The 23,815-nt window shown below is 40.6% G+C and overlaps 1 protein-coding gene and 1 long non-coding RNA gene across 6 annotated transcripts in view; one reads left to right on the top strand and one right to left on the bottom strand.

Moving 5' to 3' along the window:
• Pkib (cAMP-dependent protein kinase inhibitor beta) overlaps window positions 1–21,905 on the bottom strand; it is a 96,758-nt gene extending 74,853 nt beyond the window's left edge. For 3 of the 5 annotated variants that reach the window (XM_040728193.1, XM_013115769.3, XM_005073313.4), the window contains exons 1-2: window positions 21,776–21,905; window positions 1,111–1,203 (exon numbers count right to left, since the gene is read on the bottom strand). The gene's annotated coding sequence lies outside the window, so the exon portion shown is untranslated. Of the gene's footprint in view, window positions 1–1,110; window positions 1,204–7,580; window positions 7,690–21,775 lie in introns of those variants that run through there. The other 2 variants (XM_040728194.1, XM_040728195.1) reach the window with 1 other exon arrangement.
• Window positions 21,906–22,053: 148 nt separating this feature from the next.
• On the top strand, window positions 22,054–22,989 carry LOC121132826. The gene is made up of 2 exons (XR_005869472.1): window positions 22,054–22,273; window positions 22,472–22,989. It is a non-coding gene; the product is annotated as an uncharacterized LOC121132826 (long non-coding RNA).
• Window positions 22,990–23,815: the final 826 nt, after the last annotated feature.

Below are 23,815 nucleotides of genomic sequence, written 5' to 3'. Positions count from 1 at the left end.
AGACTCCTATCCAACTTCACCACCCACTGGCTAAATCTGTGCAGTTGGCCAGTCAGCCAGCTTTCATCACAGAAGGGAACAACCCCCTTCACCTTTCCCAGAGCTGTCATGAGAATTCAGTGGATTCTGTTTCCAAGTCCTGAGCATTCAGCCCACCACACTGACCCAGTAATTGTCCTATGTATCAGTTTTAATTATCCTCAAGTGCAAAGTAAGTATTTATAACTTTGCTCACTATTTTCCGCCAATATGAAGATTAGAATGGCTCCTGTAGAAATCTATGTTTTTCCCAAAATTATTTTACTAAAATCATTTCCTTCTAAAAGGTAAATTTGAATAAAGGTGCTATTCTTCATTGACAAGCTTAAAAGTTGGTATCAAAACAAAAACGTTCCAATAAGACATAGAACCCATTACCAGTGTCTAAGTCTTAGTGGGTGAAAAGGAAGTACACTTTTGTCTCCAGAAACCCAGGGAAAGAGCCCACGCCCCACACAGTATCTTCTGCTTGTTCCTACTCCCTAGTCTTCTGTTCTCTTGGGAATCTGAGAATAGGAGAACACCGGAACCACTTCCTAGGCTGAAGCCTCTGCCATTTTCTCCTCACCCATTATCTAAACTGTGATGGAGGAGCAAATTTCTCACTCCAGATGGCAGAACACAGAAGTCAGGGTGAGAGAGGCGTCAAGGCAGATTCCACCTTTGTAAGATATCACTAAGATTGCTACATGGTTGGGGTGGCGGCGCATGCCTTTAATCCCAGCACTTGGGATACAGAGGCAAGCGGGCCTCTGTGAGTTCAAGGCCAGCCCGATCTATGGCTAGAACTCCAGGCAAACCAGAGCTGTTAACACATAGAAACCCTATCTTAAAGAAAAAAAAAGGAGATTGCGTCATGAAGGTGGCTTCAATTTTCAACATACATGTCAGGTACATGTCTTAAATGTGTGCACATACACATAAATGGTTTAAGATACTGTTTCACTATTCCTCAGAGTGCATTAATCTGAGTTGTATGTCCACCAGTCAACACAATCATCTTTATAACAATAAAGATATGTTCTGTGACACCCTCAATACAAGGATCGACAGGACAGCAAGTTTACCTACCTTTATCCTTTCTGCCTGACTGTGGTCTTCGTGACTTTATGGTTTCCGGCCTCCCCAGATTTATCTTGCGTAGTTTTCAGTATATCATGACCGCTGAAGGAAACAAAATAGGAAGGAAATTTGTCTCTAGTTCCTTGTCCATTTATAGAAATGAACGAGTGGTTTCTTGAGCAAAAGCAAATCATTTAAAATGACCAAATATCTCATAATTTTTCTGTTTCTCTGAGGCGAGGAGGACACATATCTTGAGCAAGCAGCTGTCTGCCATCATATATGTGTAAATCATAATAGTTAATATGAATTTATTGCATACTAATTATCTTCTGAGCAACCTTTCTTATGTTTTGATCTCAAATTGTGTAAAAAGGGTATATGAAATAGTTAAAATGAAAAACCATGTTTTTCTTCACATTTTCAAATTCCACTCCAAATCGATTCTCCAGGTGAGTGGGAGCCTTTTTCAAAGCAGTTGTCTTTGAATCCCAATGGCAAGGAGCAAGGCCATTGTTTTCATCAATCGCATCATACAATATTGGAATTCTTGGAGAAAAAAAATCCAATAAAATCCAGCCTATACATAATGTCTCAGTTTCTACAGTTAACCTGGAGAGTTTCTGAGAGCAGGCAGCTGACCTACTTGCACAATTTTTGTTTGTGTTCTTTTAGGTTTTCTATATACAATGCCCCCATTTTAAGCTAATAATACACAAGGCAATCCAGTTATTTTCATTTCCGTATGTATTTGGTAGTCGTGGCTGCAATGGACCTCTGATTAAATCAGGGCCCCTTTTCTTGAGCCGTCTACTCTTGTGAACAGACATAGGATAAACACTTCTTGTCCCAGACGAAAACGCAATGCTTTGTTTTGGTGACGTTTTGTAGAGATCATCTAATCACCAATCTCCTAAATCTAGGGCTGGTCTTGTCAATGCTCTTCTGCTCGTCTGTGCCGTCCAGTTTTAATAGAGTTACCATAGCAGGAGAGAACCCAGTTCTGCACTGTGTATTTAGACCAGTCCCATCTACTCTTCTCAAATCCCAGTTGTTCCTGCCTCATTTTCAGCGGGTCACTCCTCCAATGGTATTCATTCTGTATTCACCAAGATGGCCTCTCTCGCCCACACACATGAGCGAATCTCTACCTCATAATTCCCTGCAAAGCTTCTTACAACACTCACCAATCCCTCAGCTCTAAGACTCTCCTCCCCTAACTCGCCCTCCACAAACCCTTCACATTAATAAAACAATCAGACTTTTCATTTGTTATTATGAGTGAATTACATGTGGTCATATTTTACTATGATTCTCGGACAAGGTATCTTCTTTTCTCACAATGTAAACAGTGTGTTGGTCACTCTTTTAAGTTTGTTTTAAGCACTTTAATGATTCTCTCTCCATTGCTTTTTCATTTCCTAGAGCTTACAGGTGGGCATGAAAGGCACCACAAGGGCATTGGCATGCAGAGGCAGGAGGACGAGCTAAGTTTTCCCTGCCAATCATCCATTTATCAAGTATTGACTTGAGGCCTCATCCCCTTTGCTTCAGGTAAGTGACAGAGCCTTGGCGATCCCACTTGTCTCTCTAGATTACTCTGAGATTCAAGGATGGCCCCACACAATGAGGTAGCAAATGTGTATCTGTTAATCTCCCACAAGAACAAGAAACAGGAAAAGCAAAAATGTGCTTCTTCTAGTATTAGATCTTGACCAGGCCCCTGGGAAGGAATCTGTTCACACTCCTACATCTTGCTGCTTCCTTTTTTGTTGTTGTTATTTTTTTCATATTTTTTATTTAACTTTTTACATATGTCACTCTCAGTTCCCTCTCCCTCCCCTCCTCTCCCACCCCCAATCCTCCCAATGCCTCATCCCCACTCCATCCCCCTTCCACTCCCCAGAGAGAGCAAGGACTTCCATGAGGGATTTTCAGAGTCTGTCACATCATCCCAGGAAGGTCCCAGGTTCTTCCCCATGTATCCAGGCTGAGAGAGCATCCCTCCACGTGGTATGGGTTCCCAGAGTCCCTCTGTATGCCAGGAATAAATACTGTTCTACTCTCCAAGGTCCCACCGATTGCCAAGGCCTCCTCTCTGTCACCCAGTTTCGCTGGGAAGGATGTCTGGATCAGTTCCTTGCTGGCCCCTCAGTCATCAGTCTAGGGTCCATGTGTTCCCCCTTGTTTAGGTCAGCTGCCTCTGTGGGTTTCGCCAGCCTGATCTTGATTGCTGCTTCCTTTTATGGACGGGGCATTCTAAAGACCTTGTTTCTGCTTTGAAAAAGACTCCTATATTCTCCCGTGTTTGGATTTCAAAAAACCCGGATGTTAAAAGGGAGAGGGCAAATACTGCAAGTTCTCACTAATGTGTGGAACCTAAAAATATGGGTCACATAGAGAGGAGAGGAGAAGAGGGGTCACAAGAGACTGGGGGACAAGGGGAGGGGAGATGAGCAGATGTTACAAAGTGGGTACAAAGACACAGAACAGTTCCTGATGTTCTACTGCCAGTAGGGTGACCATAGTTAACAATATGTATCCCACATCTTTTAGAAGGACAAGATTAGTAATTTTCTTACCGCAGAGAAATGACAAATGTTTAAGATAGTGTGCATGCTAATTACCTGAGTTTCAAGCACTACACATATCAAAACATCATGCCCCATGCTATGAATGTGTGCATTTGATTGTGTGTCATCAAAAATAAAATAAAAAGAAACAAGACTCAAAAGAGAAGTAAGTCTTGATTTACTGAACTTAGCATTTCATTAAAGTAAAAGTGTCATTTAGGAAACAAGTATCAACCAGTTTTAAATACACAGTAACAGAAGAAACTAAACACTTTTAATAGAGAAACAGCTGGAAAGATGAACTTGGTCATTAAGAGAACTTGCTGTTCTCACAAAGGACTGGAATTCTGTTCTCATCACCCCTAGCTCCCCCATCACAGCAGCATACAAATCCAGTTCCAGGGGATCTGAGGCAGCTTTCTGGCCTCTGTAGGCACCTGCATATGAACACACACACACACACACACACACACGCACACACTTATTCTTAAAAAATACAGTCTTAATCTCAATCATAGAATTTTAGGTTAACTGAAGGTGTGTATAAAGGCGGACATCCATTAAGCTTCCAAATAAAAGGTATCAAATCACTACATTTCTATGTTTGGTAGAATGACCTAAGCTCAAATAAATTTTTGGTTTAGACTAAAAGCTCACAAGAAATGTCATGAATTCACTTTTCCCTGACCTCTAATACATGGCCTTGCATGAACATTCCATCCTGCTGGGTTCAAGTTAAATTGTCTAGTGTGTCTAGATGACACTGGATGAAACAAATGCTCCTACCTGTCTTCTTGCCTTGAAATTTCTACAGCTTTATGTAATTAATCCTCAAATGAGCCATGAGAATCACAAACCAAACGATGAAGGATAAATATATGCATGTGATAATTGATTTTTGTCAGATGGATAAAAATTGTTACTTTAATACTAACTCTGCTCTTTGTTGTAGAATAATACACATAAAATTACTATTCCAGTCATCTTAATTAAACAGTTCAGTATTATGTCTGTTCATATAGTTGTGCAAATGTTATCTTTCAAAACAAAAACTAGTCCCTATAGGCAATCTCTCCACTCATCTCTCATGGTATCCCTGGTAATCACCATTCACTTTTCTGCTTTCAACTACATATTTCTTACAAGCCTGTTATTTTGTGACTGGCTAATTTTCTTAGCATGGGATCCTTGGGTTTACCTGGGTGGTAGCATAAATCAAAATTCCTTCCTTTTTAAAGGCTGGATGACACCAAAATCTACATACTATGTTTTATGTATACTTTAGTGGACACAAGTTGCTTCTGCATTTTGTGTCATGAACCATGCTTAACACTTTTACATTTTATTTTATTTAATAATCACAACATACCACAATGGATGATTTTCAAAGTTTGGTATGATACATTAACCCCCAAGGTAATAAATAAATCCTAGAGCCAAGATTAAAACTTAATCCTGTCCAACTCTAATATTGGATACCATGAACCCTCATAATATTCTTGAACTTTTGATTCTGCTGATATGTACCTTTTACACCTATATGATCCTTCTTTTGAGAACAAATTATTATTACCTTTATACTTTTCAAAGCTCTAAAATGGTTTTGGAGGATTGACTCCAAAACTATTTAAAATCTTATTTATTTCCCCTAATTATTTTTAACCACTTAACTTTCATTCACATCTTGCACCAAAGAAAATACACTCCCTATTTAATGTAAAGCAACAAAAAACAAACAAAAAATCAGAGACAAGAGTGTCATGTGCCTGCTGAACTTATTCTGCAACACAGAGAGCTTTGATGGATACAAAGAAACTTGATCAAAAGAGATTCTTAATGAAGAGACTAGAGTCAAATCACAAATCAAGCAACTTAGTTACCCAAGTGATATTATGCCCTTTGCTTTACTGAACATTTAGCAAAATGAATTCAATGTAAATACTGACTTGGCTTCCCTCATAAAATAACACAGCACCTATGATATATTACAATGATTAAGAGTATGGATTTTGAAGACTCATTTTTTTAAATCTTAAATCTGCACTATCTTTAGCCAAGTTACTAAGCTTTTGGGTTTTGTTGTTGTTTTGTTTTGTTTTATTTTGGCTAGACTAATTCACCTTGTATAAAAGAACCTTAAGAGTAAAGTATTTTGTATATAGTTTTTAGAACCAGCCTAGCTGTTTATCAAAAGATGAATGTAGAAAGAAAATGTGATACTTATACACAATAGAATCTTTGTTTTGTCATGAAGAAAACTGAAAGCCTGACATATGAGAGAAAATGGATGGAATTAGAAATAAACCACACTCAGAAATCCAAATATCACATTTTCTCTAATATTCAAATGTGTGTGCGTGTGTGTGTGTGTGTGTGTGTGTGTGTGTGTGTGTGTGTGTGTGTGTTATGAAAGTAAAAAGGAGCCAGGCGTTGGTGGCGCACGCCTTTAATCCCTGCACTCGGGAGGCAGAGGCGGGTGGATCTCTGTGAGTTCGAGGCCAGCCTGGTCTACAGAGTGAGTTCCAGGACAGCCTCCAAAACAATACAGAGAAACCCTGTCTCGAAAAACCAAAAAAAAAAGTAAAAAGGAGACCATGAGAGAGAAGAACGATACATATGTTAAAGTGAGTTAGGAAGGGATGAGAGGGTAACAGAATTCTTGTGACATGGAAGCCGAGGAGGGGCATTTGGAGGAGGAAGCAAACCTTTAAGAGGGAGTACACGGATGAAAGTTGAAAGCAGTAGGGGAAGGAAATGAATGAAAGCAAGGTGGAATTATGTGTGGGTGTGTAATTATGTGTATCACATATATGCTTCATAACATATACACACATCTGTATGAAAGTGCTATAAAAATCCTTTACTTTGTAGACTACCTTAAAAATAATTTAAAAATTAACACCACCTTTTTAAAGTTTAGTCTATCACTTTAACTCACATAGAACAGTTTCTAGCAATAATGTAGTCTATTTGTTTCATATTATCAACATTCATGTAGGAAAACTCACATTCCCTGCCAATTGTAAACATGCATAGGATAGAAACATGTCGAGCCCCTTACAAGGATAGAAACATATCAAGCGCCTAATAAGGACATTTGCTTGCCTGTGGCTTCTCCCATAAAGTACTGCAGCAATGCTCTAACTATATGGTCTCACACACATTACTGTGAACGAATGTGTGTTAAACATCTCTGTATGCAAGGTTTAGGAAGAATTTTTTTAATTCTTAAGTATTTACAAAACAATAAAAGAGTTCAAACAGAGAGTGAAGACTCTATTTCTGACAGGCTGAAATTTCCAACACTATCCATAGCAAAGAATCCTGGCCCATAGGACATTTGCCTGAGTCTTCAGTGAAGTGTTTGCTCAATAGAGAAACAGTGACTTCAAAAATTAGAATTTAGCCCCCTTTAGAGATCTGATAGATTTCAACATTTTTAAACAACTTTGAAGAGCAATATAGGTACTATATAAATATTACAAATAAAATGAGATAATTTCCCAACCTTTCTATTTGGAAAGAAAATTCAACAAACTATCTCAAATACTAGGAGCAAATTATGTGGCTATTGAATCAAATATTTGACTCTCCAGGACCTCTTAACCAGTTTAGAAGCAGCTCAACAGTTTTTCTCAAATGTAAATATTTGCTTGATTAAATAATATTAATAGGGAACATTACATAGTTCATGTCGCACAATGAAAAATGACATCTCATTGGCCCAGAAGACTTATCAGCAAGCCAGAATGGCAGAAAAAAGCACAAAATATTTGTGTGAGAATTCCTCCTGTCACTATGTGCTCTGCCCCAAGTTTATATTTAATTCAATTTACAATTCTATAAATGGAATGTATGTTCACAGCACATAAGCTACCATCTCTGATGATAAGGTCAGACACTTACTGATAATATCCCCATGCCTCTGAGGGACGTTCAGACCCTGCCAGGATGTACTTAGCTGCTCCTGAGGGGAGTGGACCCCACCACCACTTTCAGCTCTATGGAGAATGATGTGGCACCAAGAGCCCCCTGGTTGCTCAGCAACAATCCCTTATGACTGCTCCAAAGGGACTGCTAGGCAACAGTGATGCCTTTGCCCCAGATGTTCCCAAGAGAACTCACTCCCAACTCCGTGGCTCTCAAGAGGGCCAGGTTCACAAGAGGCTAGGGGCACCTGGTTCTGTGACTAGTTACATAACATCTACACAGATCTGTCAGGAACTTCTCCACGGTTGCTAAATAAAAACCAGGGCAGAGTTAGTTTCCAGCCTGAAGGGTACTTTGTGTGTATTCTTGATTTAAACTCTTGTCTTTGGAGAGTTATAGAATCTGTCAGAAAAAGTAAAGCAACTGAAGCAAACTCTGTAACAAAAGTCTGAGCTATCAAATAAATAATAAATAACCCAAACGTTATTAAGTCACATCTAACGGAGAACTTCCAAAACTCTCAGTTTCAAAGAACTTAACCATGTACCTACTTTCTGTCCATAGAAAGGTGGAGAAATACAGGAATTAAATCACGGAGCTCATGGAAAACTACGCCTGACATATTTGAAGCTGGATAAGAGGGCACACTGTTGTAATTCCAGTATTTGGGAAGCTGGACAGACATATTGTATGAGACCAGCTGTGGCTACACAGTAAGATTCTGTCAGGAGGGAAGAAGAAAGGCAGGGAGGGAGGAGAAAGAGGAGAGCAATTTTAACTTTACAAAATATTTGTACCTTTCCAGGTCAGCATAGCAACTTCTAGGCAAAGATTTCATTTTCATGTTTATGGATGTTCTGTCCCAAAGTACTCATAGTTCCACACCCTAAACCTCAGCAAACCTAAATTAGTCATATTTTTCCATACCTCACTCCCACCTAAAGGCAACAACGAGGGGACGAATCTGAGAACTCTCTCCATCCAGTCGTGAACTCTGCCCTGTCCTCATTGCCCCCTGGTGTCCCCAAACTCCCCTGCGTAAGACAAGTACACAAAGAGGGACATGGACCTTAGCCGTTTCACAAAAGCACAATTGAAATTCCACTGCCCCTCTGATTAAAAGTCTTCAATAAAGGCTAAGCATATACTGCATGATACACAAGATACCTCTGAATCTGTTTCCTGTCCAACCTCATGCCATATCTGCTGCTGTTCCATACAGCACACTTCTACTGTGTTGAATGAATCACAGTTCCTCAAACACACCTTGCAATTCATATCTCCATAGTTTTCCCAGAACATATTACTCTTTACCTGAGAAATGACTGGTTATCTTTTAAGATCTGGCAATAATTTCAACCTCCTCAGAGTAACTGCCCTGATTTCAAGATTACCAATCAAGACACCTGATCATGTCCATACTTGATCCAAGTTGCTATGGCAACTTTAGCCACATTGTTTTGAAGTTGTTTACCTTCTCATTAATCTGCTTTTTAAGAGCGCAGACCATGTCCAACTTGATCTCCTTGGGACCTGGCTTAGTCTTCAGAATTAAGGGGGTGACTGTGGTATAATGTATTGTTCATTGGAGAATGGTAATTCTAGGCAAAACTGTAAAATATACAAAGGCTGGGTACCTTTTGGTGTCTTTCTATTCTTCTTTTCATTTCCCTGCAGTACTAATTCAGTTCTTTGGCAAATTAAGCAAGCAGCCCACCACTGAGCTGCATTACTGGCCTGTCTCACTCTTACTATAACCATAATGCAACACTGAAAGGAACAGCATATTCAGGAGCCAATCACTGATATTGGCCTGCATCCCATCTCAGAAAGATAAATTTTTCATTCAAATTAATGATTGGGTTTTGCTTGTCTTTGTTTTGAGATGGGATCTCATGTAGCCCAGGCTGGCGTCAAACTTGCTACATGGTCAAGAATGATCTTAAATTTTGTATTGCTGGCTTGTCTGGTTTATGCAATGATGTTCTGGATTGAACCCAAGTTTTTCTAACCATAAAATCTCCTAAAAATCCCGAGTCAGCATTTACTCAATAGCTGTCTCTTTCAAAGTACTAGTTGAAAGATTAAATAGGAACATGAGGAAATAATACACAAAAGCCCATGAATTCAGCCAGCAATCACAATATCACACAGCTATTCTTCCCTATCACCTATGGAGCTAGAGGTCGCATAAGCCTCGTTCCCATAGGCTGGTTTGTCACTGAACATATTAGTTCCATACCTGTGCTTGTGCAACTGTCAAGCACGTTTCCACCGGGAGCAGTGTGATTATCTAATGTGAACACAAATTCTGAAGGCTAAGAATCTGAGTTCTTGGTCTGCTTGTGTTGACACACATGGAGAGAATTCTTAATCTATTGAGTTGATCAGTTTCATACCCTAAGACTGTGCGTCTTCAACTGGGAAACCAGAACTGTGAGGGACACTTGCCAGATCACTATAGTGTGAAATCACAAGTACATAACTAATGCTACACAATATTGCTTGATAGCATATAGTTTAAAATAGTTACACACTAAAAAAAGATACGTCATAAATTAGAGTACAAAATGTACATAAATTTTAAGATCCATGTGAAATTTCAAAGGAATAATAATAACAACAAAAACACCTTGCCTCTAGACTTAGTTATGCGTCTAGATTTTTGGGTCTTTAGTGGAGAAAAATAAGAAGCCTTTGTCTTTGAAACTCACTCCTAGATTATGTTAAGATGGGAATTTATTCACTTTCACACAGAGAGAGAGACAGACAGACAGACAGACAGACAAACAGAGACAGAGAGAGACAGAGACAGAAACAGAGAGAGACACCTTTCTGCCTCCTGCTTGGTACAAATCTACAGTCACCATGTTAAATACAGAAAGTGCTGTACCTTATATATTGCCTTATATTTGGAATTGCAGGTTAACGTTGACATTATCTTTTTAAATTTTGAGGTAAATATTTCTCTTTCTCCACTATTAGTCCTAAATCTGCATCTACCTCAGAGACACAGTCTAAACCCTTACGCATATAAAACAGGCCTTCACATTAAAACAACGCTCACTAACAGTGCAGGTGTATTAGATGCTAGAAGAGTGATGCCAAACAAATGCTGTTATTTCTATGATGCAAATACACTGAAAGAGCAAAGAACAATAGAGAAAATAAAAGAACGAGTAAGCAGCAGAGCAAGTTTTGAGTCCAGATCTAACTAAAGCTTACTCTCTGTACATGACTTTTGTTGAATAGCCACTTGATGTTACTAATCTTTACTGATCAGCAATACACTGGAAACCTCGATTTCTTTGCAGATTCTACCAATGACCATTTCCCTTCTGTCATATATGAATATAAATATTGTACATAAAATTTTCCTTCTATCATATGTGTGTGTGTGTGATGTTTTGCTCTTAGATTTTTTTCACATATAAACTACCAGCTAAAACAGATTTGGGTTCACAAGATGCAGTATTCATTAGCACCGGCCATGAACTGAAACATGAAATCTTCAACCTGATATTTAAACCCCTCCACAACATCCTCAATCTCTACTTCCACGCTTACCTTCTCTGGGTTCTGAATAATCTTCGCAGCTCTTCCTTCTCTGTGTTTGTACTTTTGTTCTTGCTACCCTCTAATTCAAGGATGTCTTTTCTCCACTCATGGAATTTCCTTCTGTGCTTAAAGGACTACCTCAGTCATGGCATCTTCTGTTCAGTCCTTTGAACTAGACTTGAAGTTTACCCTGAACTTCTTTGAAGTCTCTGAAGCACCCCAATGCTTTCTGTTTCTTTCTCGGAAGCTATTGTGTTCTACCTAGATAGACAGCTGGGTTGATTATTGTCCATCACCTGCCATAAGCAAACAGAATCCTAAGCAGCCTATAGAAAAGATGGAGTCTCATTCATTCCTTCTCACATATATCACTAATAAATACACAGAAATGCTTCCCTCTAAGAGGATGTTTTTAAATGGACATCTGGGACTGGAGGGATAGCTCATCCATTAAAGGCTAGGCTCACAACCAAAAATATTAATGGGCATCTATTTAAGTTTAGTTAACCTTTTACCTTAAAAGGCAGATGTACTAACCTCAAAGTTCATTAAAATTGTAAATAAGCACTTTAAAATGTTATTTATTTGTATTTTATTTGTCTGGATGTTTTGCTTGCATTTATGTCTGTGTGCCATGTGCTTGCCTGGTGCCCAGGGGAGTCAGAAGATGACATTGGATCCCCTAGAACTGGAAATATAGATGGTTGTAAGCTGCCACATGGGTACTGAGATTCAAAATCAGCTCTCTTAACCACGGAGCCTATATATGTAAGATCACTCTCAGATATGAGCATGAAAATGAATGTGTACATGCAACATTAAAACATGGAATTATGGGTTCTTTTACAACAATACAAGTAGTTTTATGTACTGACTTTATGATGAACAGTTGAACTCAAATTATATTGATATAATTGTGCTGAGAGAAAAACTGAAATCTCAAGGAAAAGAAAGATTTGTCTGTGGTCACATAACTAAAAGTGGAGGCAGCTACATAACAAGGTTTTTAATTTCTGGCTTAATGATTTTTGCATTCTTATCTCCAAAACATTGCCTATGTTTTCTCAAGTGTTAGCCACATATATATATATATATATGAGAAATATTCTCTTTCATGTTTGTTTATTTCTTTTCAAATTACTGTTCAAATATAGAATATATATAATAAAATCCATTAGTGGTGATTAAAGAGGATTATACTGAGAAATATTTATTTCTAAAAAGCTTACTTACTTTGCAGCCTAAAACACAAAGAATACAGCAAAAAGTCAAGATACTAAAAAACATACTGCTCCTTAGTTCAAATAAATATCCCTAAAAACCTACATGCTGATAACATTCAGGGTTTTCACACATAAAACAGTCTTTGGAAGCAGACGCTGCGTTGTGCCTCGGGTTTTATTCTGCCCATTTGTCCTGAGGTTGGGAGATGGTCGTAAGTATTTGCCCTGCTCATCAGCTCTCTAGTTTCCCTGCCCTTTTGCACTCACACTCTGCCAGATTCACTTGTTTCCAGGAATGACTCGCGACGCAGGCCTGACAAACCCAACTTTCACAGCCCCTAATCACAGCAGTTTGTTCAGATGTGGCATGACTCACACCTGCCCAGAAAGCTTGTTATGTTTTCTCAACCGCAGCAGTTTGTTCCAAAGATGGGCTTGGGGTAGAAGCTGATTGAACATGACACTGCTAACTAAAGCCCTAGGTACAGATACACTTGTTCTTTTGAATTCACACTTCAGAAATTAGTTATGGAACTGTTGGTAGCTTTTCTTTTCGGAGTAAACCCTGATAATGAAGCAAAATCAAGAGATAGAAAGAAGCTGGTTCCTTTCAAAATAATTTGCATTCTGCATCAAGCTGTGAGTAAAAGCTGAGTGTTCAAGTTTCATAAATCTCATAAACACCTCTTCTCTCTTTATGTTAGCTTGGCATGGGTTTTCTATTAGGGAAAATCATTCTAATCCTTAAAATACACTTAATTATAAAATGCTATCCACAAAGAGGCAAAACGAAACTGTCATCTACTTATGATAAAGTGAGAGTGAACAGCTTTAAAGGGACAATGAAGACAAGTGGGTTAAAAAATAAACTTCTACTTTCAAAAGCAGGAGTCTTTAAGTCAAACTAGAACTGCAAGCATGGGCTTCTACAAGTGAGACAAGCCATGCTGAGCCTTACGAGATGCTTAACATTCTTTAGCTGTCATGTACCCTGTCTCAGAGAGCTGCCCAGAAGTCCTCTGAGGGGGACCTGGTTTTCACGTCCTCTGAAACCTCTCATCCTTCCCAGTGCAAATGAAGAAAAGCCAAGGCTCACCTCCCCAGTTGGCAAAGACATATCTAATTCCCCTAATCTTGAGTTCACATTGGACTCTGAGGTGATTGGTTTATGACAGTGCTGTAGGACAAGTGACCAGGTGACCTACAGTAAGTAAACCACCCACATCACCATACTATCTTTTTGCATCTGTTTTTATAATTTTATAATATAAGAATGAGAGCTGAGTAAGAATGGCACCTAAACTTTTTGAAATGTCCACTGTGAAAGATGAGCTGTCTTTTTCAATTTAGTACAGTTTCCAGTGGACCAAGGATTTAGATGTACAACACAATCGAAATAGGCTCTGATACATTTTATTAAATGACTGGACAGAGATGCTAGGGAGCTGCCTCAGTGGGTAAAATGCTTGCTTGGAAAGCAAGCACAAGGACCTAAGTTTGGGTCCTCAGCACTCACATAAAACCTGGGAGTTGTGCTAGGCACAGCACTAGGTAAGGCAGACACAACCAATCCCAGTGACTGTCAGGCAAGTTAGCCTACCTGAAATGGCAATCTCCAAGGACAGTGAGAGACCCTGCCTCAAAAGACACAGGGGAGAGCAATAAAGGCAGTCACTGACATCAACCTCTGTTCTCTACCTGCACATGAATGGGTGAGTGTACATACCCACACATACATGTACATACACATATACTACATGTGTGAATAAAATAAGTGACTGAACAAATACAATCTTTACTTACTCATCTAGAAAATACAGCCATAATACCAGTTTCATAGGTTGAAAAATATATGAGATACCTGAACATAAAAATACCCAGCAAAGGAGAGTTTCCCTTTCCTTAACACAGTCATTTCCATGGAGAGTGTATGCTAACTCCCTTAAGCTATCATTACAGGTCAAAGGGTATACCATGTTTGTGACTCCCACTTTTGCCCTTAATCTAAACCCCCTCCTTTGAAAAACAGTCCCATGACTTATCTTTTCTAGACTCACAGCCTCTCCCACAAATGAGTTCCTTAAACATTAAATAAAAATGAATTTGACAAGCCGGGGTTTGGTGGTGCACACCTTTAATCCCAGCACTTGGGAGGCAAAGATAGGTAGATCTCTGTGAGTTCGAGGTCAGCCTGGTCTACAGAGTGAGTTCCAGGACAGGCTCCAAAGCCACAGAGAAACCCTGTCTTGAAAAACCAAGGAAAAAAAAATAAACATGACTTTGACTATGTCTGCAGACTTCCCCTTTGACCACCACCTTCCAGCCACCACACTCAGATGAGTATTCAACACCATGACGTGCTTCCTCACCTCCTCTCATGCTCTTCCTCCCAATCACAAGGCCATTCATCTTACCTTTCTTCTCATCAAACCAAACGTGCTTTTAACCGCCCTCCTGCTATTATTCTTACACCGCTGACCTGTGATTACATATGTGGCCTCAAGTTCTGCCTGCACTTGTTGCTATAGAAGCTGGGCACACACCCCCTCCCCCCGCACTCCCCGTACTCTTCTATTCCTGCATTCTTACTATAGGAGGTCTCATTGCGTTGTATCCTCCATACCAACAGCACCTAGAGGCTTGTCTCCTAGCTCTCCATAATGGCCTCTTACATATCTCATGTCACCTCTGATTTCTCTTTTACACATATGGCAGGCTCTTGTTTTCATATAAGGTCACATTCTGATGTTCTGAGAAGGACAAAAAATTTGAGGGGATATAATTCATAATACCCACCAAATCTGCTCCTATTCTTAACTTGCCATGTTCATAAATGGTGCCAGCTTGCAACCTTACACCAAGAATCCGAGATGCATTCAGCATTCTGCACTTCCATAACTCACCCACCACCAGGCCCAATCATTTTAAGGCTCTAATATTTCTGGAATCAGAATATTATCTGTTCTTCCCCAGATAATATCTGTTCTGACTTAATTAATAGCTAGAAATATTGCTTGGACTGCCCAACAGTCTGTCTACCCACCTGAGACTGGAAGAGTAGAAAATATCTTTAACTTCCTGATTCCTAGAATGTGTGAAAGACATAAATACACTGGTTTTTATTCTCTGTCTAACTTTTCACTCTTGTGCACAGTTCTGCTTCTGTCGCTCAATACACAGAATGGTGACAGACATCCTTTTTCAAGGACAGAGGAACTGAGAGGCAAAGTGGCTTAGGAGGAAGTGATGCCTTTTGTAACTTCTTCTTAGAGTTTGATAGATGCTTTACAAACACTCAGAGCGTAACAAAAACTCATCATGTCTGCAGTGTAGCTGTTTTATTAGATTTGAAAGACCTCTTTGGGAAGGCAGGCAAAGGGGTCTTATTTCATCTTTTTGAGTTTAATATTACACCTTGGTACAGAAGCACCACTTATTTTCATTAAAAAATAACAAATATAATAAAGAAATACAGTTGTTTGAACTGTAAACCATTCCTATTTACACATGTGTGTGCATGGAAACAGAGAGACAGACTGATTGAGAGAGAAAGAGAGACATGGAGAGATTGTTTTCTTTTTCAACTTGAGATATGTTAGTTCAGTGCATAAAAATTAATCTAGAAATTAGTAATTTTGTGATGGTTAGAATGCAGGCATGTACAGGAAAAATGCAGGACTCCTTCTTTTCTTCTGTGGTTTTATGTCTGAGGCTGCCATACTGAGCCTTGGTTTCTCCTTTTATTTCATTCCCCAAATGCTGAACACATACACACACACACACACACACACACACACACACACACACACACACACACACACTGAGAGAGAGAGACAGACAGACAGACAGACAAAGACACAAAGACAGAGACACAGAGAGAGAGAGAGAGAGAGAGAGAGAGAGAGAGAGAGAGAGAGATTATACATCCTTTGACTAGCAGAGCAAATGCTAGGACTTATGAGGAAATGGGGAGGATCCTAGGAGGACTTCCTGTCTATCCTGTGCTCAGTGGCTTCAGCTGCTGCTCCAGCACTTAGGTGTCAATGGTGTCCTGGCTCCACACTTCTTCCACAGCATCTCTGTCCCCCTTGCCCTCCTTCCTGGCTGAGAAATCATGTTCCTAATTAATCCAGGCTCCTAGGTGAGATTGTAATTAATATTCATTTCAGAACCAACGCAAACCTGAAACCAGTTCGTACTTATATCAGCATCTCTGAACCCTCTTCTCCACCAAAAACAAAACAAACAAGCAAAACAAACAGCTCTTAGGTGTAGTCTGAAGTTTCTGTCCCCGTTTAGTCCCAAACAAACATACAGAGGCTTATATCAATTATAAACTGTTTGGGCTATTGCTCAGCTTTCTTATTGGCTAGCTCTCTTAAGACAGAAGTAGGTGGATCTCTGTGAGTTCAAGGCCTGCCTAGTCTACAGAGTGAGTTCCAGGACAGTCAAAAATAGAAAAACCCTATCTCAAAAAGCCAAAATCCATACCAATGCAAATATTCATTTCTGTATCTTTTTTTTTTTTTTGGTTTTTACGAGACAGGGTTTCTCTGTATTGTTTTGGAGGCTGTCGGTCTAGCCTGGCCTCGAACTCACAGAGATCCGCCTGCCTCTGCCTCCCGAGTGCTGGGATTAAAGGCGTGCGCCACCACCGCCCGGCCATTTCTGTATCTTATTGTTATCTTACAACTCTGTGTGACTGAAGGACAAAATCATCTTATGGAGAGTCAACAGCACACACCCTCCCTCAGCAGATGAACCTGGCCATTTGCCATTTGAGAGCTGAAAAATATGCTTCTCTCATTTGAGTAAAGAGTAGAAACTCTGCTTCATTTCTCAAAATCAGTTCTACTTTCAAAAGGAGAAAGCATAACCATGTTTGGTTTTGCAGGTACTCACGGGAGTATGACCTAGAACTTTTCATTAAGTCACAGTGGCACAGAAGAGCTATATACAAAGTATATGATGATATGTGTGAGCAGAATTTAGAAAAGTATGTACCAATAAGAAAAGTTTGAAAATGCAGGCCTCAGTCTTGATTTTTACCTATAATATGTGACTTTTGTAGATGTAATTACTGAGTTTAGGGCTTTAGATTGCCTCACCTGCATTAGGAGGTGATTAATTATTATTTGCATGGCATTTTAGCTAAGGGGGCATCTTTATAGACTTTATCAGTTGTATTTGGTATTCAGAAATGAATCCTTTTTTTTTCCTTCCCCTTAAGGTCAAACTTACACACTAAAGGAATGGAAAACAACCAAATTTAGAGTCAAGCCACACAAAATTGAGTGTTAGCAACATCTGGAAATACCAATTTCAAATGGGTTTCTTTCTCATTTTAAATGCAGATTTAATCTTGATTAAGCCTGGTTCACTTTCATTTGCCTAAGACAAACCATTAAGCAAGAAATATTACTGGAAAATGTTGTAACATTTTTTTAGACATAGCTTGCTGTACTTGAGAATTAATAGGAAGCCCTTCCCCCACTGTGGTGTGTGTGTGTGTGTGTGTGTGTGTGTGTGTGTGTGTGTGTGTGTGTGTGATCTGTCACTCACACTACACTGGCTAGTTTTGAGTGTCAACTTGATACGAGCTTGAGTAATCAGAGGAAGGAGCCTCAGTTGAGAAAATGCCTCAATGAAATTCAGCTTAACATATTTCTCATTTAGTGACTAACTGGGAGAGGGTTCAGCCTATGGTCGGTGGTGCCATCCCTGGTCTACTGGTCATGGGAAAGCAGGCTGAGCAAGCCAGGGAAGCAATCCAGTAAGCAGTACCCATCCATGGCCTCTGCCTCAGCTCTTGCCTCCAGGATCCTGCCCTGCTTGAGTTCTTGTCCTTTCTTCAGTGATGAACAACAATGGGGAAGTGTAATCCTTTCCTCTCCAACTTGCTTTTGAGTCAAGGTGTTTTGTTGCAGCAATAGAAACCCTAACACACACACACACACACACACACACACACACACACACACACACACTCTTACACCTACCTACCTTACTCCTCTAGAACTTTCTACATTTTGTACATACAAAACTTTTTACTAAAACTCGCTCTATTATGTTTTTTAAAAGAGGGCCATAATGTTCATACAATCCAGAGTCAAAAGATGGCTCAGTGGCTAACATCATTTGTCAAGATGCCTGAAGATGGGAGTTTGGTCCTTGGACCCAAATGGTAGAAGAAATGAATTTTACTTCCCCAAGTTGTCCTCTAACCTTCATGTACATGCTGTGGCACACTTGTGAACACACACACACTATATAATATTTAATATAAATTATATTATGCATATATATATGAAATTAAAAGGATGCCTGCAACCATAAAAGAGGCCAAGAAGCTGAAACTTGGTATGTCAAAGGCTCAAGGAGAGAACCTACCACTATTATTCTGCTAGAAGGACAAAGTATTAAAGCAACACCTAAAGACTTATATCCACAGTTAAGTCATCTCTCAACCCTCATCAGAGAAGCTTCTTTTTGCAGTAAAAGGTGATTAACCCCCCCACGCCCATACATAACTCATCCACACACAGAGAATAAGACACTGAGTCCTGGGTACTTAATGGGACATATATGCCATATCCTCTCTTCTCAAGGCTCAGAGATAATCACTAAAGAGGGATGGGAAAATCTGTAAGAGCCAGAGGCAGTGATAACAATATTGAAGGAGTATTTTCTGGATATAACAGGATAGTTACACATAAACTTATAGTAGCTCTGACTGCATGCACACGACCTCTCCAAACCTGACAAAACCCCAGCATGAATGCGGAGATGGCCACAAAGTCTTACTCCTAGCTGTGAAGGCATTGACAACTGATGATGGGTGAAGGAGATGCAGGTCTTCTCTTCTTCTTCTTCTTCTTCTTCTTCTTCTTCTTCTTCTTCTTCTTCTTCTTCTTCCTCTTCTTCTTCTTCTCTCTCTCTCTCTCTCTCTCTCTCTCTCTCTCTCTCTCTCTCTCTCTCTCTTTTCTTTTTGGTTTTTTGAGACAGGGTTTCTCTGTATTGTTCTGGAGGCCATCCTGGAACTAGCTCTGTAGACCTCGCTGACCTCGAACTCACAGAGATCCACCTGCCTCTGCCTCCTGAGTGCTGGGATTAAAGGCATGCACCACCAACGCCCAGCATAAGACTCAGGTTTCTTAAGGGATGTGAGTCCCATGAAGGCTACCCATCCTCCAGTACATGGTCTCAGAGCTAGGCATATGCAGACAGCATAAGTGGACTGGGAAAAAGGACACCTGAAATTGGGAGGGAATCATGGATAGAAGGGGAAAAAATGGATGTGAAGGAATAGGGGGCTGGACTCAATCAAACGACATTATATGCATTTATGAAATTCTCAAATATATAGATATACACTTAAAAACAAAATTTCCAGATGCATATCAACTGAAAACTGGATAAAATATGATATGCCCACACGATGATAAATTATTCAGCATTTGAAAAGGAATGGAATATTGATGCATACCAAATTACAGATGTGCCACAAATCATACTGTAAATGAAGCCCCAAACCAAAGAACATACAGTCTGAAATATTTAGAGAAAGTAAGCCTATAGGAACTGAAAAGCAGATTCACCATTTCCTGCAGTTGGGATGGGAACTACAAATGGGCATGATGGATCTTACAAAGTGCTGAAGATTAGAACTAGATCATAATAATTATTGTGTATCTTGTTGAAAATTCTTAAAACCATTAATAGGGGGTGACTTTCTAAAAATCACTTGCCTTTGAGAGGGTAAATGCTATGATGTGTAAATTTATAATCTATATCTCAATAAATTTATTGTTTAAATCTGTAATGCAGACTGAAGAGGAATTTAAATAATTGCAATAGTATTAGAAAAATACATTGATCCACCATTAGCTTAAGCATATGCTTAAATTGCCCAAAGAAGAAGGAAAAAAATCTTTAACAAGATGGAATTTAACACTTCTTAAAATATTCTAGATTGAGCAATCCCCCAGCCTGTGATAATTTGTTGAAAAAAATCATAGACAAAAAAATTAGTTCATTACTAAAACTTTTCCTTGAGCCTTTTTATTTTTTTAAATTAGATTTTGTTTAAAATTGAATCAGTTGAACTTGCTAAACACTTTTCGGAAAATAAACTCTCTGAAGATAGCGTCAATTGAGGGGCACTGACTAATGTTTGGCAGTCACAGGACGCAAGGGTTTCAGAGATGTGTCCTTTGGCATCACAGTTGTGGTCACCAGTTTTCATTTTAATAAGTCAGACTCTGAGCTTTCCAGATAGTAAATTCAAGGAAGCTCCCCCCCTTTTTTTTTAACATGTCTAGAAGGAAAAAAAGACATCCCGTGAAGTGGCTAGGAGGAATTTTAAAGGTTACTGTTTACAAAGTAAAATGCAACTGTCAAGGGTAATTCTAATCCAGTACTGCTTCGGTATCAAACCGTTGATAAGAGTGCTTCATTTTGGTTCTTTCCTGGCTGCACATATGTCTAAAGTGATCATCCGCGCCCAGTATCCACCTGCTGGCCAGGCAGAGCCCAGCTGCTAACCCCACTGTTTGCCTTAACTGCTTCTCTTGGGCCCAGCACCTGCTGTTCGGTGCTTTTCTGAATCAGGAATGCAGCCTGATACCATCTCTGAGAAGACGGAATGATATCATCTCAGCTTCCCTAAAGAAGGAAATTGAGTTATGGGATCAGGGAGGTCCCTAAGACTGGGTCACCCTTTCCAGAAGGCACCTCCAGGAAACTCCCGAAAGGCTGCAGTAATAGCAGCCTGGACCAGCCTGGACTTGGGCGCCCTCCTCCTCTAAGCCTCTGCGACCGACCACCTGCCACTTGAGTCTCTCCTCGTTTACCAAGTAGGGTCCCAGCAGCGAGAGAGTCTGATATAGCTGCGAGGCACCCCTGAGGTCACTGGTTTCCTCAGAGGCATCGTTTATCGAGGAATGGGGGGAAACCGGTAAGGTAAGGTGGCTTAGCTAACGCCACAGCTCTGGACGCTTAGAGCGGGTTGGAACTCAGACCTCTACTGCGCTGGTGGCGGCTCAAACCAAGCAGGAGGAAAACGACGTGGCGTTGATGGCGAGACAGGAGAAGGGCTCAACAACTACAACCCGCGGTCCCCTGAGTCCACCTTCAGTGTCCAGAGGGCAAGAGCCGATGAGCAGACCTCCCGGGTGCCCCTGATTTCACTCTTGCTGCCCCCCTCCCCAACTTCAGGTGGAAGGATAGAATCTGTTCTGAATTCTCCTCCCTCGGTGTATGCAGACCGGGCGGAAAAAAGCAAAGTTGCGCTTACACGTCCGCTCGCTCGGTCTCCCCAACTCCCCGAGTCCTTTCCCTTCCTCCTGTCTCTAGTGACACCCGCTCGCAGTCCGCCCGCCCGGTACGTACCAGCTGCGCGCCAGGGAAGCGAGCGGCGCCGAGCCAGGTCCCTCGCGGTGTTGCCTGCCGGCCTCTCTGCGGCACCACCGGGGTGCGACGCTGCTCGAGCTCGCAGCCGCCTCTGCCGTGGGATGCGGCGGCGTCTGAGCGCTGGGCTGAGGCGGTGGCAGCAATTTGTGGGGCGGAGGGAGCCGCTCGGTCCCGCCCCCGGGAGCTGAGCACCGCTCCACAAGACCTGCCTTGCTAGCAGAACCCGTCACCGCCAAGCCCCAGGAGGCAAGGGCAACAGTGGCTCTCCCCTCCAGGCGCCCTAAGTGGAAGCTCTCTTCTCTGCACGTTCACAAGAGAACCTGAGTCGGTTCTCCTGGGTTAGGCTAAGAATTTGCTGGAGAAAAACTGCGGGAAGTTCGCATCTCCCCTGGGTCTGTCAGGGTGAGGTCCCAAGGCCTGGGCTCCCGCTGACAGGAGGTTGCATTTGATCTGACAAGGGATGTTTGGAGAAGGCAGGTCTGTCTGCACCTGGAATCTGGGTGTTCGTGTTTATTTACGGATTCTCTTAGCACACTGGAGCCTCACGCAGAACACTTTTTGTGTGTGTGCAATGAACAGCAGAAATCAATGCATATCAAGCTTCACTTTTAGACTCTTACTAAGGAAATAAAGTTCCTATTATTAAACTGTCGTTAATGTCCCTTTTTAATGTAGGAAACTGAAGACGATGCTGCTGCGAAGACTCCTCTCTGCTTCTGGAGAGGAGGCCTCTGATGTCCTGATAGCCACCAGAATTCCAAGTCTCCGGGACACTTGCTGGCTCAGTTATCCTGCATCTGGCTTCCAGGAGTTCCAGGTCTCTGACACCACTTCTGTTGGGGCCCACAGAGATGGCTCACTTTATCTTGACTTAAGGTCAGGGAGTTCAAACCCCTATTGTTCTTTCAAGGTTACCTTGACAACAGGGTATTTGGCCCAAGAAGAAACTAATTGATGTCTTACTTTAACAAGAGGATATTTAGCCTAAAGTGTGGCTACTGTCCATCTTGCCCTGACAACAGCATACTTGGTTTAGGGTGTGATTGCTTGATGTTGTGTGTATTGAGAAGGTAATTATGCTTGCTTGTTCTTTGTATCTTGGCAAGGAAGTCTCTGCCTTCCCCCACTTTTGATTGGGGTATATAAAGACTGTGTGTAATAAAGTTGGGGCTTTTCCCCCAGTATTCACCGGAGTGCTTTCCCGACTCTATCCTGTGTCTCTGTCTTTTCTTTAGCATCTATAATTTTTCTACCTGCCATTTCTTAATCCACATGCTTCCCTCCAAACAAGGACGGACATATAAGTCAGGTAGGACCCAGCTATTGTGGTCTCTGGAACACAGGACACTACAGACTTCCAAATGGCCTTCTTATGGAAAGTCTGTGACACATTAAAATATAATCAGGTAAAAATCCTCATTTAAAGTGTCCACAAAGTGTATGATGGTTAGACTGTTTCAGTTGTTCAGTATCTGTAACTCCTTGGTATGGTAGTAATTCTCTACTTGCAGGTAATAAGCTGGAACTCAGCAAAGTTAGATCAGTTGCATAAGATGAAACAGGAAAATCTAAGCTGTGATGTGGTCCAGAGAGCAAAATGATGCCCACTGACAAACCTAGTGACTTAAGTTTGATTTCTAGGACCCAAATGGCAGGAGAAAACTAACTCCCATAAATTGTGGTCTGGATTACACATGGGATCCATACACAGGTATGAATTCACCAATACACATGTATAGAGGGTCCTTATACTCACAATTTATTTTGTTTAAAAAAAACTACATTTGGAGTCAAATTTTATTTTAAAAGCTAGCCCTCAATGATGTGCCTTTAAAATGCTGTATACTTAAAATCATCTGAACTCACAAGACTGTGCCTCAACGCTTAAAGAGTCCACACAAAATAGATGCTTGGGAGAAGTTTTTAAAAATTCTGTACTACATTATTTGTTTATTTACCATTTGTTATTTATCACAGCACATGTGTGGAGGTCAAAGGAATTTGGTTCTCTTCTTACCA

The sequence above is a fragment of the Mesocricetus auratus genome, unplaced genomic scaffold, assembly GCF_017639785.1.
Source record: "Mesocricetus auratus isolate SY011 unplaced genomic scaffold, BCM_Maur_2.0 Super-Scaffold_100018, whole genome shotgun sequence".
NCBI lineage: Eukaryota > Metazoa > Chordata > Mammalia > Rodentia > Cricetidae > Mesocricetus > Mesocricetus auratus.
This window is presented reverse-complemented; position numbering and strand designations above follow the sequence as displayed.